Genomic DNA, 14,288 nt, shown 5'->3' with positions numbered 1-14,288 from the left:
TTACATCTCCCAGTCTATGTAGAGTGGCCTTATATAGCAGATGTCCTGTGGGGTCCAGTGGCACAACCACCCAGGTCACCCAAGCCAAGTTGTCCAAGCACCCTGCCAAGCATGTGAGCTGTGCATGTCCTTATTTATACTTGAGCTTTGATTGCTGTTAGCACATCTGTGGTAGAGATTTACACCTAGGCCTACCAGCTGCCAGTACTGGCTACAGATGCGAGGAGGACTTGTGCAGGGAGCAAACCCCACAAAGCAAGACTTGCTCCAGTGGGGCTCTGGTGCCTGCTGAGTCCTCCACTTGAATGTGTTGCTCATGGAGGTGACTGGATGGTTATCCAGTGTAGTCTGAAGTTGGACACCAGGTGATCTGAGGGGCCTCCCTGGAGGTGCAGGCAAAGGTCACCCATAATCCCTGCCTAGGACTATTTAGCTTAGGTACAAATTGATCTGCAAATGGGTGCCACTTGTCCTAGGCTTGCAGAACTCTGGGAGAGACCAAGCTGCCAACCAAGGCCTACTGCTGCTGCTAATGTCAGGCCTGGGACTACTTAGCAAGAGGTACAGAACATGCCAAAGCCAGATGTTATGTGTTTGGGTTTGTGAACCTTTGAGAGATTTTAGGAAAGTCCATAACCCAAAAGAAAGTATGAGCCAAGATTGACTTCAGCTTCGATTCATTGTATTTGTTGCCTGTGGATGCTGCTTCTCTTCACTGTAATGCTTCCAACAGACACAAAGGAGATTCCTCTGAAGCTTTGGCAGCACTTGGCACATGGGGTGATTCTAATTCTGGGACACTGCCAGAAGGGCAATGGTCCCCATAACAACGCTGTTTTCCAGCTGAGACCCAGAGAGCAGAGTAACTGGCCCTAAACCACATGCCTGTAAAATAACGAATCTGCCATCAGCCCAAAGCCCATGCAGTTCTCCCAGTCACCCATGACCTGCCCAAGGCTTCCTAGTGCTGACAAGCCCCCTCTCCTCCCTAATCTCCAATAAAGCATAGAGATCAGAATGTTTCATATATTTCTCTTCTTTTTACTCTAAAAAAAAGTTGACAGTAACAACCTGCACACTGCAGAAAGTGGCATGGTTTCAATGCCCCACCCCTCTGAACATCATTTTCATCCCTCAGACACCATTCTCTCCCTTTCCCTTAAAATCCTACATGAAAACCCCTGATAGCATGCTGGAGACTCCCAGAGAAAGGTACCCCCAAATAAGGACCCTGCAAAGGTGTAGGCATTGAGGGAATAACTTAGCAGAGACGAGGCTACTAGCTGACCTTGTTTAGTTCTTTCTCGCAGACCCAGTGGTAGGACCTCTGGCAGATGTCATAGAACCAGTGGCCATTGTTACTGAAGTAGACACAGTTCCCATTTCCCATGGGCAAGTACCTGTACCAGTCATCCTGAAGCTCTGTTCTCCAGTACCTGAGGACACCAGACAGATGTGGGCCCAGTGACCAGACCCTCGACTAATCCCAAGAATCCACAGGCACCCAGGTACCCACCCAATCATAGTCAAAGAGAGAGTGCAAATGACGCACACTGACTGGAAGCCTGTCTCAATGTCTGTCCAGTCCACCTAAAACCAGACAAGATTTACGTCACTAAGCACCATCCAGAGTTCACAGATGATGTGTGTTGCTTGGTAAATTTCTGAGGAGAAATGAGGAGGGTGGTGGCTCTTCTTTCTGTATATTAACTAGCCTCCCAAACAAGCCCTCCCAGGCCTTACCCGCTCCTCCAAAGAGCTGACCACCACCAGGTGTGCATTCTCCAACTGGCAGTACTTCTCAGCTTCAGACCAGGGCTTATCAGTACTGGAGAACCAGTAGCAGCTGCATTCATGCTCCAACCAGTTAATGGGGCAGCAGGTCTTCTGGGAGCCTGATGGGTGGGGGTGGGGAGGGTCTCAGATGCTGCCCAGTGGGACAAGACCAGGAGATGGGGCTAGGCGCTCCCTACACTCTACTCATCATTGCTCTTGAGATCAGCCATCTGGCAACTCAGGGAGTTCAGGTCTCTGGCCAGCTCCTGGACTCACATAACCATGTCAGAATAGCCTGGGACACACACAGAAGGACAGTGGGACACTCCAGGGGGTTCGGCCCTGGACTCTTAACTGTCCTGCCACCACATCAGACCCAGTGGAGGGGAGAAGGGGCCTGACCTGCTTTGAGTTCCTGCTGCTCTTTCTCCACCTTGCTCTCCAAAGAGAACACCTTGTCATTCAAGCTGTGAGCTGGAAGGGAGGGCACTCAGCACCTCAGGCTGCTCCCACCCCACCTGTTTCCTGAGAGCCCCACCCCACCCTTGCACACACACTCCTGGAGGGTCTCTCACCTGCTTGCAGCTGCTGCCCCTGGCTTTCCACCTCTGCTTTCAGAGATGTTATCATTTCTTGCAAGAGGCCACCTGGAGGACATGGGGACTCAGTGCTCAGGATTCAGCTCCCACCCACCACACCCCCTCATCCCAGTCCAGAGCCCCTTCCAGCCAGGCTCACCCTGGGCATGCAGTGCCTGGACCTCTGCCTCAGTGTTTGAAGTGAAGTTGCTGTAAGTTGCTCTCAGGGTCTCCAGGTCCCTCTGAATCTTGGAACCTGATTGGGCAGACAGCACACTGAGTGCTAAGAGTCATCAGGTGCTTCCTCTACTGGCATCAAGTGGGGCACTTGACATGCATTGTCTCATTGGGTCCTCACTGCCACTCATCCCAAAGGTAAAGGCCCTGTTTTGTGCAAGCTTGCAGATGAGGAGAGTAAGGCTGGGAGAGGTTAAATAATTTGACCACATTACCCATTATCCACTATGATCATTATCAGTGCCCACATCATTGAACCCCAGTCACTATTGCCCCCATTACTGCCCACCCTGTGACCCTCACTTTGGGATCCAACCACACAGATGCCGACCAGCAGGAGGAGGCTGAGGCCCAGGAAGAGCAGGAAGAGGCGGGGTCCAGAGCAGAGGTGCTGCAGGAGGACCTGGGGCACAGGCAGCCCTGCAAGAGGAGAGGACTTTAGGACAAGGAGGACCAGGACAGGAGACAGACAGGGGAGGAGGAGAGGCCACAGGGACCTGGCAGGGAGGAAGGCTGGTACAGGGAAAGCTGGGGGAGGCTGTGATGCAGGAGATGCACAGGCCTCTGGCCACTCATGGACCAACACAGTCCTCAGTCACATGGGCCCTCACGTGCCTTGTGGCACCTGATGGTGATATGTAAGGTCTTATCACCAGGGCTGGTTTGGGGAAGGCAGATACAGAGAGTTGGGGCAGCCAGGCCCTCAGCAGACTTGTGCTTATCTATATTGTCAGTTAGCAAATGTTTTTTTTCCAAACACTAGTATTCACTTCCTCGGTGCAAACGCTCAGCCCTCCCCCAGAGTATAGGCCCTTGGGCCTGCTATGGTCCTCCTTGGTCCTGTCATTCTGAAGACCTCTAATCCTCTGCATACAGGATCCCCCAGGCGCTGGAGCCTGACCCGTCAGAGTTGAGGACCCCAGCAGTGCACATGGTAGAGGTGCAGATATGCTGTGATAACTGAAATCTTTATACGCATGTAAGAGGGTAACTTAAGAGACACCTTTTCTCCTTTCTTCTTACCATTTCTAACCCCCTGGCTTTTCTTCTCACTCTCCAAGGACTAGAGGTCTTCATATGTCATTGACATGCTTGGACCAACTCCAAGGCTGTCACAGCTGAAATGGAGGCAAGGCCAGGGCCAGGCTGGGGCTGGGGCTGAATGTGGGGGGACTGGGGAGGCTGGGACTAGCTTGAAGCTGAGGTCAGGGCTGGAGTTGAGGCAAGAGAAGTTCAGGTTGAGGATGATCCAGGGGTTAGAATGAAGAATGGCATTAGACCTGGGTTTGCAGCTGAGATCAGGAATAGGGTGAGGACTGGTGTTTGGGCTAGGGTGTGGCAGAAAGTGGAGGAAGTTGGAGCTGAGTATATTACCGGGATGGGTCTAACACTGGGGATGCAGTCGAGGTTGCATTTCCTCCTAGGACTGGAGTCAATACTCATGTTGATGCCATGGATAGAGTATGGCCTAAGCTTGGCTCTGAAGTTGGAAATAGGAGAGACTTGAGGTTCACCTTGGGGTTGGGGATGGTGTTAAGTTTCAAGTTGGCTCTGGGGTTGAAGCTCTGGTTGGGGGTTAGAAGACAAACCTGATTTAATGTTAGAGTTAGGGGTGTGGCTAGGCAGGGGGAAGATAGGGCTGGGGATGGGGCTGAGTGTGAACCTCAGTTTGTGACTAAGGTTTGGCTCCCATACTTCAGTCCAAAACCCGTTAAGTGAGTTGAAATTACACTTGGTCATTAAATCTCCCAGCTGCCTTTCATATCTTTTCCTATTTGTCCCAGTTGAGACCCACAGGTCCCTCCTCCTGCTTTCTCTGATTCCCTCCCTGTCCCCTTGGTCTCCCCTGCATCCCCAGCCCAGTTACCTGTGCAAAGTCTGGAGGCTGTGATGCTTGGTTTTGTTGGGCAGCAATGAGTAGAGTTGGATAAAATGAAATCCTGGAGAGTGGAGTAGAGGAGACCAAAGGAGGAGTCACGTGAGTGCCTGGAGTCCTGCTGGTCCCTGTGTCTGAAAACTCAGGAGTCTATGATCTGGGATCTCCTGTGTTGTTGACCTTGAGCAGTAAATAATAGTTGGGACACAGGCAGAGACTGCATGTGTGAAGATGTTATATATGGGGCCAGCTTTGATCTCCTCCTCCAGGGTGTGTCTGGTCATTTTCAGCTTCTGTTGAACTCTCTTGACTTCCTCATTGTTACCATTTGGGTGGGGGGAGTTTTCCAAAAGGGTCCACAGGTGCTGTCTGTTCTTTCTTTTCTTTCCCACAATACTTTTACTTCCTGCATCAGAATTTCCCAGAATTAATGGTGTCTCCACCACTGCACACCCAGGTCTAGAGGAGCCTTTTTCTTTCCTCTTGTTTGATCATAACCTGAGTCTCCTGGCATCTGAGTGTCCTCTGGGGCCTCAGACACTAAGCACCTCCAGCTCTGGCCTAGCTCACCTCACTCTACACAGAAGGAGGAAAGAAGGGGAAGGAGATTAGGATTCCTGGCCAGACTGGGACAGGAGGAGCTGGGGACAGGAACAAACTTTTATTGTATACCACATCTGTGATCAGGATTTTGCCAGGCACTTGATGTACATTAACCATCCAGTTCTCATAAGAACCATGGGAGACATTTTCGATGATGGACTGAGGCTCAGAGCCATTGCATGACCTGCTCTAAATCACTCACCCAGTGAGGAAAAGAGCCAGACTTCCTGTCCGGCTCCACCTGACAGCCTGGTCTGGGCTCTCTGCACATGCACTGTCTTCATGAAAGGGGTTCACTTACATCCTGGAAACTCTGTATAGATCTCTCATACACACTATCTTGCCAACACGAAGGAACTTTAGTGTCTTAAAGGTAGAGAAGGAAGCAGATTAATTTTAGATTATATTTTCTATATAAATGGGATTGTGTTGTGCTACCTGCTTTTTAATTCAATTAACAATGTTTCAGGACCATTTATTGGCATCAGTTTATATAATATCCTTTATTCATGTGTCATCTTCCCTTCATCTTATAATATGCACCATAACTTGTTTACTAAGATTTCACTATTGATGGACATTGTTTTCTTGTTCTGCTTTTATTAGGTGTTCTGATTAGTATTTGTCTGATATTGGGGTGCAAGCTATTTATTAGGGATCCACACCTGTGAAAAGGGAGAAAAGGCAGAGTGGAAAGTTTAATAGCTGTGAGGACCCCACAAATCTCAGCCAATCCAGCAGGGGCTTCTGGGATTCCAACAGCAGTGCCTTTCAGAGCTGTCCTGTGCTGGGCTTTAATACCCACATTGCCCAGTCGCCAGATGAGGGTCACCCCAGCATGGGTATAACCTGATGGGAGAGGGCTGTGGGCACAGGCCACACTCCCCACAGTGGGCACCATGTCCTTCCTGGAAGGGAGGGCATCTGGGTAGCTCATTCCTGTGCCTCTTTCCCACAGTACTGCCTTGTACTCCCATGTTAATTCGGGCATAATCAACCACTTTGAATTGCTGAGTCATTCCCACAGAGAACAGGGTATGTTTCTCCATTCACTCATACATGCATGTAAGCATCCATTCATCAAGTACTTATTGAGCATCTACAGTGGCCAGGCAGTCTTCTTCAGAATATACAGACTTAAGATGTGGACAGACAAGGATCTTCCAGCCAAGATGGAGGCATAGGTAGACACACTTCATTTCCCCCACAGCCAAAAGAAAGGTAACAACCAACTTAAACAAACAAACAAACAAACAGAAGTGCCAGAGAATAGAACTGTATGGAAGTCGGAGAAACAAAGAGATAAAGAAGAAATATTCATCCAGACTGCATCACAGTGCAACCTTTTGGAGTATGGATGATGCTCTAAGCAACTGAACCACCCGGCCAGGGCTGCAGTGGGGTTTTTACACACATTTTTCTCTGTGACATGCTTTTTCCTGGAAAGTCCTCAAGAACCATTTTCCCACCTTCTTCTGTTTAAAGGCTGCATGGTTTTCCAGAGTGTAGACATGCCAGACCTCTGTTTTTGACTCCCCCAGTGATGCATTTTTGAGATGCTGCATCTTTTGCTTTTATAAGTAATGCTGAAGTGAACAGGCTTAGACATGCCTGATGCTAAGAAGCAAATATCTCTCCTGGTTGGAAATCTAGAAGTATAATGGCTGAGTACAAACACCAATCTTAAAAATAAGGATTGGATAGGTACTGCCAAATTGCTCTAAAAAGACAATACCAATTTATCTATTCCCCAACCATGCATGAGGTTATTCATTTATCCAGACCTTCACCAGCAAAGCTGTAAATCCTTGCCAACAGGGTGTTCAATAAATATCTTCTATGTTATTTCAATTAACTCTTAACTGATTACTGGTTTAAAAAGAACAAAGCTTTGTGTTACATTTTAGGTTTAGAAACAGTCAGAGCACTTTTATTTAATAAAGTTGCAAACAACTACAACTGGAAGACAGAAGTGTATAAAAGCTGCTTAAGAAAAGCAGGGGACTTCCGCCAAGATGGACACGTAGGTGGAGGAACCACCTTGCCTCTGTGCACAACCAAATCTAAGAACAACTATTTTTAGCAACAATCACAACCAAGCCACACGGAAAATCGACAATACAGAGTCCAAAGGACAACTAAATACTCAGCTAAACTGGTATGAGGAGCGAAGCCAGCAGCGGAACAGGTTAGCAAGAAAAAATTCCCGGGTGGTGCGCGGTGCGCGCGCAAGCAGCCAAAGGCGCTGATCGCGAGCGAGGTAGCTACGGGAGTGCACAGGGAGGAGGCGCGGCGGGTGGGTAGGTTGCGCATCTGCGTGCAGAGAAACCAGTGAGAAGGGAAGCCTGCGCGGGGCGAGCCTGCTGCCCCGCGCAGGCTTGCACAATTCCGATGGATAAACAAGCCCGAGGCATGTGGTGTGACTGGACGGGCTGGGCTAGCGGAGAGGACCGCCATTGCTCCCTCTCTGACCACGCCCCCACACACAGCGTCACAAACCAGCGACCTGGGTCGCCCCGTCCTGGTAAACAACTAAGGCTTCGCTCCGCTTACTTAACAGCACCAATAGACCAAAAATGGCTCTAGGACAACTCAGAGCCCCAGAACCGATAGATCTAAGCGATGAAGAAATAGCCAGTCTCTCAGATGCACAGTTCAAAACACTGGTGATCAGGATCCTTACAGAACTGGTTGATTTTAGTCACAAATTAGAGAAACATATGGAAGCTAAACTAATTGAAATGAATGGTAATACAAAGGAAACCAATAGTAATGGAAAGAAAATTGGGACTCAAATCAAAGGAGTGCACCAGAAGGAAGAAAAATATGATCAAACAGAAAAGAATGAAGAAATAAGAATTCAGAAAAATGAGGAGAAGCTTAGGAACCTCCAGGACATCTTTAAATGTTCTAATATCCGAATTATAGGGGTACCAGAAGGGGGAAAGGCACAGCCACCAGTGGAAAACTTATTTGAACAAATAATAAAGGAGAATTTCCCCAATCTGGCAAAGGAAATAGACTTCCAAGAAATCCAGGAAGCTCAGAGAGTCCCAAAGAAGTTGGACCCAAGAAGGAACACACCAAGGCACATCATCATTACATTAGCCAAGATTAAAATGAAGGAGAGAATCCTAGAAGCAGCAAGAGCTAAGGGGACAGTCATCTACAAAGGAGTTCCCATCAGACTGTCAGCTGATTTCTCAAAAGAGACCTTACAGGCAAGAAGGGGCTGGAAAGAGGTATTCCAAGTCATGAAAACCAAAGATCTACAACCAAGATTGCTCTACCAAGATTGCAGCAAAGTTTTCATTTAGAATGGAAGGACAGATAAAGTGCTTCTCCGATAAGACCAAATTCAAGGAGTTCATCATCACCAAGCCCTTATTATATGAAATGTGAAAGGGACTTACCTAAGAAAAAGAAGATAAAAAAGATGAACAGTGAAAGAACAGCAAACTCACAGTTATTAAGAACCACACCTAAAACAAAAGCAAACTAAGAGGACAGCTAGATCAGGAGCAGAACCATAGAAATGAAGATCTCATGGAGGGTTAGCAACAGGGGAGTGGGAGGAAGAGAAGGGGGGAGAAGGTACAGAAAATAAGTAGCATAGACAGTAGATAGAAAATAGATGGGGGGAGGGTAAGAATAGTAGGGGAAATACAGAATCAAGAATTTGAGACACGTGTTCATGAACTAAAGGGGGAAATGGTGGGGGAGGGGTATGCAGGGTGGAGGGGAATGGAGGGGGGGAATAGAGCAAATGTAATGGCATAATCAATAAAAAAGTTTAAAAAAAAAAAGAAAAGCAGACTTGCAGTTTACAAGTGTGAAACGAAGAATTACATTTCAAGGATTTAAAGGAAAATGTGTAAAAAGTGAGTTCATTTTAAATTCAGTTACATCAACAGGGATTACCAATAAGTACCCTCAAGGAAATTACTTGTTCCCACGTTAGCAATGCTTTGTGACTTCCCACCATTGTGTAAATATTTCTCACAACCTTAATGTCCGTACACAGAGATTTACATTCTATGTAGGGAACGGTAGGCTCCCAAGTGACAGGAGTTGACGAGAGAATCCTTATCTCTTCATCTAATGGCTTAAAAAAAAAAAAAAAGAAAATCTGTCTCTTACAATGTGAAGATGAGTAGAATTTAATCACATCGTGTAACTTTTATCCTGACCTGAGTTTTCACAAATAATTTGTGTGTTTAGCTCACTGGTTGTAAATATCCAGGCTCTCAAAAGAAAAAAAGCATTTGTATCATAGCATCAGTACATGAAGCCCAAGTGAATTGCTTTCTAGTTCACCTTTATTCAAGCAGATTAAAGTCTTTCTAAAGGAAGGCCTCTATTTCTCATGTCAAATCCTCATTCTCCAAGATGGGGTGCCAAAATTACTCTGTTTTTACCAAAAGTCACTTACTCTGCAGTGAGTTGTGACTTCGTCAATTTCTCCTACAATATCCATAAACTTCTGCTCCCTGTGATTTGGATCTACTTTTTTGAATATGTAATAATCCATGACTCTTTTCATGTGCATTTTACCTTTTCAATCAATATGTGATACCTATCTCTACCCCTTTAATTTTTCATCAGAAAGTCTCTTTTGTGATATAACATTCCACTTGCTCTATTTGACTAGCATTTGTCTACGATATAGACAAATGCTAGTAAATAGCATTTGTTCATTTAAGATATGGTGTTTTTTGTTTTAGATGTATGACCATGACTTATAAACATCATAAAACTGGATTTTTTTACACAATAAGATTTTTCGTCATTTATTAGTAGACTTAAACCTACCCACATTTATTATAAGTTTTAATATGTTTGGATTTATTTCTGCTATACCATTTTTGTTTTGATCTACCATATTTTCTTGCCCTTTTTTTCCTTTTTACAGACTTATTGTTAAGGACAGCTTCCAAAAATTGTGTACACTTCAGACTTCATAAAATTTCCATTCACACCTGTGGCTCAAGGAAAAAAGTATAACTGAAATCCCAGTTATAGGACCCATTTGCATGAGTAGATGATTATTGTACACTGCCAGACTTTACACAGTTAAGGAAGACTTCATGATAAGTTCAAGGAGTATGAAGGAAATTTGTGGGGTTTTTTGGCATTTTTAAAATTATATGCTATTAGAGCTGTCCTGATTTTCCCCCTTTGCCCACCTCTACTCAACATCCCCCCACTCCCTCAGGCAATCCCCACATGTTTGTTTATGTCCATGAGTCGTGTGGAAAAGTTCTTTGGCTACTCCATTTCCTACACTGTACTTTACATCCCAGTGGCTATTCTGTAACTACCCATTTGTATTCCTTAGTCTCCTCACCTCTTCGCCCATATTCCCCCTCTGCCCTCCTATCTGGCAACCATCAAAACCCTTTTTCTATCCATTATCCTGTCTGTTCTTCTTGTTTGTTTAGTTTGTTTTTTAGATTCAATTGTTTATAAATATGTATTCATTGCCATTTTATTGCTCACAGTTTTGTTACCTTTAACATTTCATATAATAATGGTTAATAATGGTTCATGTGATGATGAACTCCTTTAGTTTTTTCTTGTCTGGGAAGTGCTTTATCTGCCCTTTGGTTCTAAATGATATCTATCCTGGGTAGAGCAATCTTAGCTATAGATCCCTGCTTTTCATGACTTTGAATATTTCTTGTCAATCCCTTCTAGCCTGCAAAGTTTCTCTTGAGAAATCAGCTGACAGTCTTATGGGAATTCCACTGGAGGTAACCAACTTTTTTCTCTTGCTGCTTTTAAGAGTCTCTTCTTATCTTTGACCTTCAGCATTTTAATCATGATGTGCCTTGGAGTGGGCCTCTTTGCATCCAAGAGTCCTTGTTTGGGACTCTCTGTGCTTCCTGCACTTGCATGTCTATTTCCTTCACCAAATTAGGAACATTTTCTTTAATTATTTTTTTCAAATAGATGTACTATTTCTTGCTCTTTCTCTTCTCTTTCTGGCACCACAATGATGTGAATGTTGGGACACTTGACATTGTCCCATAGACTGCTTTCACTATCCTCATTATTTTTTATTCTTTTTTTTCTCTCGTTTCGATTGGTTGTTTTTTGCTTCCTTATGTTCCAAATCATTGATTTGATTCTTGGCTTCATCTACTGTTGTTTCCCCATAAGTTGTTCTTTATTTCAATTAGTTCTATTTCTGTATTGCAATTCTTCATTTTTTGCTTGGATCTTTTTTATGCTGCTGAGGTCCTCACTAAGTTCCTTGAGTGTCATTATAAACAGTGTTTTGAACTCTGCATCTAGTAGGTTGATTATCTTCCTGTTGTTTGGTTCTTTTTCTGGAGTTTTAATCTGTTCTTTCATTGGGCCATATTTCTTTGTCTCCTAATTTTGGCAGCCTGCTTGTGTTCATTTCTATGTATTAGGTAGAGCTGCTTTGACTCTGTGTCTTGGTAGTGTGGCCTAATGTAGTAGGTATCCTGTAGGGTCCAGTGGCACCCCTTAACACCCAAACTGGGTACTCTAGGTGAACCTATTGTATGGGCTGAGTACACCCTCTTCTTGTAGTTAAGCCTTGGTTGCTGCTGGCAGATCAATGGAAGTGGTTTACCCAGGCCAGTCAGCTGCAAGGACTGGCTGTGACCACTGGCCACCAACCTCTGCCCTCCACAGAGGATCAGCTGTGCAGGGCCAGGGTGGTAGTACTCTAATGTGGTCTGTAGCTTTCCACTGGTGTACCGGCTCTTCGGTTCCCTGGGTGGTGCAGGCCAGGGTCAGCCCCAACTTGTGTTCTGTCCAGGGCCACCCTACCTGGGCTATAAAGCTATCTGAGATAGATACTATTTGTGCTGGGCTTGGAGATTCCCAGGTGAAACCCACCTGTAAGTCTAGACTGGATGCTGCTAGTGCTGGCCCCTGGGCCACTTAGCAAGAGTACAGGGGCTGGGGGCTCTCTGAGGCTGGCTCTTGCTAGTTTGAGAGGATTTAGGAAGTTGTGAAGCATGCAGCAAACCAGCCATTCATACAGAAAAGTCCCTGTTAACAGCTTGGATGGGTCCATAAGTTTAGTGGAATGGAGCCTCAGGGGATCTCCAGAGTGGGACTAACAGTATTAGCCAGATTGATGGAGCCTCAGATATGGTACCCATCAGATATGGTTCTGTGTCTTTTGTGGGGGAAGCTTCAGAAAAGTGACAATGGTTCTGTCCACATTTCTGTCTGGGAGAAAGCTGTCCCCTAGCTCTTGTCTTGATGCCAGACACTTCAGTTCCTCCCTGTATGCCACTGGTGCTTTCAAGTTGCTACCCTGGTGCTGGAGCTCAGAGGGAGTGAGTATGAGTAGGTGAGTCCATGTGTGAGTTCTATAAGAAGAACTTCTTGGAACTACAGAAGTTTCTTCCACTGAATCAGTTCCCACTGTTTTTTGCAGCCAGAAGTTGTAGTGAGTTATCTTCCTGTCACTGGAACCCTAGATTTGGGGGCCTGGTATAGGGCTAGGACTCCTTGTTCCCAAGATATCCCTCCCAAATTTTTATCCGCCACACATGGATGTGGAACCAGCCTGTTCCATGTCTCCACCTCTCCTACCAATCTGGATAGATGTGGTTTCTTTAAGTCCATGGTTGTCAAACTTCCATTAAATTTGATTTCTGATGGTTCTGAGTGATGATTGTTCTATAATTTAGTTGTAATTGTGATATGGTTGTGTGAAGAGGTGAGCTGTGTTTACCTATGCCACCATCTTGAGAAATTAGAGTATGCAGTACATTTTTAAATGAAATAATTATGAACTTCAGAAGAAATAAAAGTTGGACCAGAAAGGAAATCTAATTAATTATACTACTTAGCTCAGCAGTTAACACTACTGATGCAGCCATAACTGGTACAGATTCTGAATTATGATTTAAAAAGAAATTGTAGACTCATTTGGAAAATTGTACCTCATCTACATGATAGTGACTAAATAATATCTGTCAACAATTGGTAAATAAAGATATATCTGTTTATATGCATTATTCAGAAATTCAGATGTCCATATAGGAAGAAACAGCTAAAACCTGAAACTGGTTTTCTCTGGACAACAGGAGTGGCTTTTTCTTGTCCCACAAGACTTTAAATGCATGTATTATTACTTTCAAAATATTTTTTACTTTATACCAATCATATATGTTTGGAAGGAGAAGTCCTAAAAAATTATGCAGCTGAAAATTAGGAAGGCTTTACCTGACACAAAGTTAGAAGCAAAAATTACTTGAAACATTATATGTGAAAACATACAAAAATGCCAACTCCTATCTATCTACCACAGGAAATGATGAAATAACATATGGCATATCTGTCTTTTGGAATTTCCACCCCTGCTAAGCTCCACAAGGTAAAACTTCTCAGGGAATAGCATAGATTAGATCAATGTCCACAAGACACTGGAAAGTGAAAAAAGCAAGCCACTAGTGAAATGTAGTATTTGAATATGTGCACATACACAGGAAACATCCTGATAGGAAACCTATAATGGTTAATTTCATATGTCAATTTTACTGGGCCACAAGATGCCTAGAATAGTGGTCAAACACTATTCTGTGTGTCTATGAAGGTGTTTTTAGATAAGAGTAAGCTTTGAATCAGTGGACCCAGGAAAGTAGATTGCTCACCCTAGTGTGGTTGGGCCTTATCCAACCAGCTGAAGCCCTGACTAGAACAAGAAGGCTGACCCTACATGAGTACAAGAGAGTTTTTCCTGCCTGACCCACTTCAGATTGGGGCATTGGCTTTTTTCCTGCCTCTGGATTTGAAGGGAAACATCATCTCTCTCTGGGTCTTTAGTCTGTTGCCTTTGAGTGGAACTACACCATTGTCTCTCCAGGGCCTCCAGCTTGCCTGCTTACCTGAGGAACTTGGGTCTTCTGAGCCTCCATAATCTCAAGAGCCAACTCCTTATCACAAATCTCTCCACATGTCTGTGCGTTTAAAATATTTTCCACTAATAGTATATATTACTTTTGCAATAAAAATAAAACAAAAAATCTATTTGCTTAAAGATCCTTCTAAGATTGGTTTTAGAATGATCTTGGAAGATGACATTTATCCACTGTGAAATAGTTGGTGCCACCCTGTGCTGAATATATGTCTAGATTTGTCTGGGGTCAAAAAGAAGCAGCCACACTGAAAACAGTGGAAAAGTCTGTTACCAATCCTCCTTCTCTTAGCAAACATTTTTCACTGGC

General features: G+C 44.7%; 1 pseudogene; it reads right to left on the bottom strand.

The window, feature by feature from the left end:
• Positions 1–1,111: 1,111 nt before the first annotated feature.
• LOC119037159 (C-type lectin domain family 10 member A-like) lies at positions 1,112–3,681 on the bottom strand (annotated as a pseudogene).
• Positions 3,682–14,288: the final 10,607 nt, after the last annotated feature.

The sequence above is a fragment of the Artibeus jamaicensis genome, unplaced genomic scaffold, assembly GCF_021234435.1.
Source record: "Artibeus jamaicensis isolate MK-2021 breed Jamaican fruit bat unplaced genomic scaffold, CSHL_Jam_final contig_781, whole genome shotgun sequence".
NCBI lineage: Eukaryota > Metazoa > Chordata > Mammalia > Chiroptera > Phyllostomidae > Artibeus > Artibeus jamaicensis.
The sequence above is the reverse complement of the archived record's forward strand: the minus strand, read 5'-3'. Positions and strand labels throughout refer to the sequence as shown.